Raw genomic sequence first — 5000 nt, forward strand, 5'->3', positions numbered from 1 at the left:
CAAAACGGTATCGCCATCTATGAAAATACGGCGAAACCACATGCAATACCTCCATCTATGCGAATCTGACAACACTACGTCCGCCATGTCGAGCGCACCACAAAACACAGCGCCATCTGTAGGTCTCCCGCGGCATGACGTCCTGCAACGACGATACCGCCATCTATGAGACGCCAAGCCGACCAAGACATCGATGGGCCCACAGTGCCCATCTTTCGACCCCACCCACAAAGCCTGCGTCCTCTGTCGACCACAGCACCCCAACGCCAGCGCCTCTGCCGCACGAAATCGTGGACCGGCAATCACTCCACCTGCGCCCCACTCCAACCGCCCAACTCGCAACTCCAGCGGATGAACGGCGGACTTTTCCCGCAGTCGCAATGTGCAATCCACCCCTATAACATGCGTTTCATGAAGAGTTATCTCCAATATGCGACATTCCCGCTGTCCCTATACATGAGCTGCGGGCTGTACCAGTTACGAGCTAGAGACGCGACCGCGTTGCTCTCTGTACGAATGCCGATGCTGAGCGGTCAGCTAGGAGGCGCTCCATCCATGTCGGTACCGGTGAGCGTTGCACTCGCAGTCGCAAGAACGTACGGCAAGTATATTACCTGGAAGAGTCAATGACAGTCCACGCCCCCCTGCGTGGGAAGAGTCTTTCTAGGCCATGACCCACCGGAAGGGCGCAGCGTCCCCCACCCCAGACATGTGACGTCACACCATCGGTATTGACGACTAGACTGATTCCTTATAATCATTTGCCATACACCGGTGGAAGCTGCCGAGACGAGTAACTACATAGCGGGCTCGCCGTGTCACTAATGTACAGAGATACAACAGTTTCGACTGGAACCGGATTAAACGTATACACGGCGCTGATTAGTAATAGATAGAGCCATCAGAATACAGATAATGTATACAACTGTCCGTATACATGCTGAAAGACTCTGCTCACAATCACAACCACACGTCAGCCACACACCCTTATCACGCACTACTCTCTGCCTGTAACACGCACACAGACAATATGTAAGCACCAGCATGGAACAACACCCAGTGCATCCTCTCCGCCACATTAGACAATCCACACTGTCATAACCAGACTGGGAGGTCCACTCAGAAAACAGAATATCCCACCCACCCGACAACCACCATTGCTCAGCCAAGCCACCAACACCCACACATGTCCTACACAGGGGTGCACCCAACATCACAATACTGCCTCCTCTCACAGCACACAAACAATGGCAGGAATGAAAGACACAGGTCTGCCACAAGCATGGAATGAGAGCGCCGCCTGTCATGAGCCAAAGGTGCATCCTGACGTGGCAAATCAGATGATGCCGCAGGCATCCACTTACTATAATCACAATCAACAAACCGGCCGCCCCGCCCCGCCCCCCATTAAACCTTTCCTTACAACAATGTGTACCTTAACCTAACCTATATCGTACCGTAACCTAACCTATATCGTACCGTAACCTAACCTATGTCGTACCGTAACCTAACCTATGTCGTACCGTAACCTAACCTATGTCGTACCGTAACCTAACCTATGTCGTACCGTAACCTAACCTATGTCGTACCGTAACCTAACCTATGTCGTACCGTAACCTAACCTATGTCGTACCGTAACCTAACCTATGTCGTACCGTAACCTAACCTATGTCGTACCGTAACCTAACCTATGTCGTACCTTAACCTAACCTATGTCGTACCTTAACCTAACCTATGTCGTACCTTAACCTAACCTATGTCGTACCTTAACCTAACCTATGTCGTACCTTAACCTAACCTATGTCGTACCTTAACCTAACCTATGTCGTACCTTAACCTAACCTATGTCGTACCTTAACCTAACCTATGTCGTACCTTAACCTAACCTATGTCGTACCTTAACCTAACCTATGTCGTACCTTAACCTAACCTATGTCGTACCTTAACCTAACCTATGTCGTACCTTAACCTAACCTATGTCGTACCTTAACCTAACCTATGTCGTACCTTAACCTAACCTATGTCGTACCTTAACCTAACCTATGTCGTACCTTAACCTAACCTATGTCGTACCTTAACCTAACCTATGTCGTACCTTAACCTAACCTATGTCGTACCTTAACCTAACCTATGTCGTACCTTAACCTAACCTATGTCGTACCTTAACCTAACCTATGTCGTACCTTAACCTAACCTATGTCGTACCTTAACCTAACCTATGTCGTACCTTAACCTAACCTATGTCGTACCTTAACCTAACCTATGTCGTACCTTAACCTAACCTATGTCGTACCTTAACCTAACCTATGTCGTACCTTAACCTAACCTATGTCGTACCTTAACCTAACCTATGTCGTACCTTAACCTAACCTATGTCGTACCTTAACCTAACCTATGTCGTACCTTAACCTAACCTATGTCGTACCTTAACCTAACCTGTATTGCGCCTTAACCTAACCTGTATTGCGCCTTAACCTAACCTGTATTGCGCCTTAACGTAACCTGTATTGCGCCTTAACGTAACCTGTATTGCGCCTTAACGTAACCTGTATTGCGCCTTAACGTAACCTGTATTGCGCCTTAACGTAACCTGTATTGCGCCTTAACGTAACCTGTATTGCGCCTTAACGTAACCTGTATTGCGCCTTAACGTAACCTGTATTGCGCCTTAACGTAACCTGTATTGCGCCTTAACGTAACCTGTATTGCGCCTTAACGTAACCTGTATTGCGCCTTAACGTAACCTGTATTGCGCCTTAACGTAACCTGTATTGCGCCTTAACGTAACCTGTATTGCGCCTTAACGTAACCTGTATTGCGCCTTAACGTAACCTGTATTGCGCCTTAACGTAACCTGTATTGCGCCTTAACGTAACCTGTATTGCGCCTTAACGTAACCTGCATTGCGCCTTAACGTAACCTGCATTGCGCCTTAACGTAACCTGTATTGCGCCTTAACGTAACCTGTATTGCGCCTTAACGTAACCTGTATTGCGCCTTAACGTAACCTGTATTGCGCCTTAACGTAACCTGTATTGCGCCTTAACGTAACCTGTATTGCGCCTTAACGTAACCTATATTGCGCCGTAACGTAACCTATATTGCGCCGTAACGTAACCCACATTGCCCCTTAACGTAACCCACATTGCCCCTTAACGTAACCCACATTGCCCCTTAACGTAACCCAACACACGTTGGGCCTTAACCCAACACACGTTGGGCCTTAACCCAACACACGTTGGGCCTTAACCCAACACACGTTGGGCCTTAACCCAACACACGTTGGGCCTTAACCCAACACACGTTGGGCCTTAACCCAACACACGTTGGGCCTTAACCCAACACACGTTGGGCCTTAACCCAACACACGTTGGGCCTTAACCCAACACACGTTGGGCCTTAACCCAACACACGTTGGGCCTTAACCCAACACACGTTGGGCCTTAACCCAACACACGTTGGGCCTTAACCCAACACACGTTGGGCCTTAACCTGCTCTGTAATTGTCATACGACGCGTTAAATTAGTGTAGTGTTGCCTAACTGCAACCCCCGCAATATAGTTTGCTACTCGCACTGCCCGGTCCCCAGTGTATCGCTTCATGTTAAACACCTTGCAGCTATACACTGTAATGTGGATGGCAGCAGGACGTACATGCTCAATGCCCTTTGCAGTTGTTCATTGGCATTTGCAGTTGTTCATTGGCATTCGCATGTGCGAAGCACTTAGCCTACGCTGTGGTACGGCCTGTGTCAACTGTCCGCTGATGTTGTACGTCCAAATCACACACTGTACTGCACATTGGTCCTCATGTACTGAATGATACATCGTGGTACATGTGACCGTACAACGACTGCGCCAACAACGGCGAACCATGCGGTCCAAATGTTGTGCACTCAGCTACGTGTCGTCTCCCTATAAGAGCTGGATTGCAGTGTGGTATGCCCTGGATGGCGATCAGCATGAGCCGTCTGTTGATGTAGTGGCGCGTGTTGTCAGACGTAGTCGTCTCTTCTCACACACCGTGATAGCATGGTGCACTGCGTTCCACATCTGCGACATGCGACAGAGGCCGGTTGACAGTCGTTCGCGCAATGGACATCGCATACGTACGGGGGCCACCTTCCACGTGTTCGCGAAGCGTGCACATGTTGTTGCGTGTATGTGGGCAGACATAGTGTGTCGTGACACCTGACACAGGCATGCAACAATCGTTGAATTTGCAAATGGCGATGGACGCCTACGTTTGCTGGTGACGTTATGCAAATGAACAACTGGTAAACCGTTGTGGTGCGGTTGTTCTCGCTAGAGGTGAATCAGTGATGGCGACGATCGGTTGAGCTACCAACCGGTTGTTCCAGCGATACCCACCATGCCCACGAACGTGAATGGCATCTGGGTGTGAAGCGATACGCGGCGGTGGCTGGGTGGGACCGTCCCCGGCCGGTGAGGGGGGGCCTCCCGGCGTGCTGGCCGCGCGGTGCGTGGGCGCACGCGCTACAGCCGGCTGGTGGGGGCGGCCAGTGGCAGGCGCGCCGGCCGACGGAGGCGGCAGGCGGCGCAGCTGCGCGCCGGCGCACCCTGCACGCGGCGCCGTGCGGCCAAAGTAGGTCCTCGCGGGCCCGGTGCGAAGCGCGGTGGACATCTGCAGTGTGCTGGTCCGATTGAGGACTGTGTGCGCTGAGGATGCGCCGCCGCCCGGCGCTCGGCGCCGCGACGCCGTCTGCTGCTCGGTCGCCTCTGCGGTTCTCGCAGGTGGTTTGTATCGCAGCTGTGCGGACGTGTTGGCGCGTGCGCTGTGCTGGGAGAGTTCGCTTCGGCACCCAAGTGGGGCTTTTGTCCTTCTGTGGCGCTGGCGTTGGAGCTGCCGGTCTCCGTAGGTGGCGCGTGTTGTCTCCCGCCGGCAATGCCACGACAGCACGCTCCCGGGCCTCTGTCGGCAGCGGCAAGCTCAGTTGGGAGCACGGGTGGTCGCACCTAAAGCGTCTACTCGCCAAACT

This window comes from Schistocerca americana, unplaced genomic scaffold (assembly GCF_021461395.2).
Source record: "Schistocerca americana isolate TAMUIC-IGC-003095 unplaced genomic scaffold, iqSchAmer2.1 HiC_scaffold_825, whole genome shotgun sequence".
NCBI classification, from domain to species: Eukaryota; Metazoa; Arthropoda; class Insecta; order Orthoptera; family Acrididae; genus Schistocerca; species Schistocerca americana.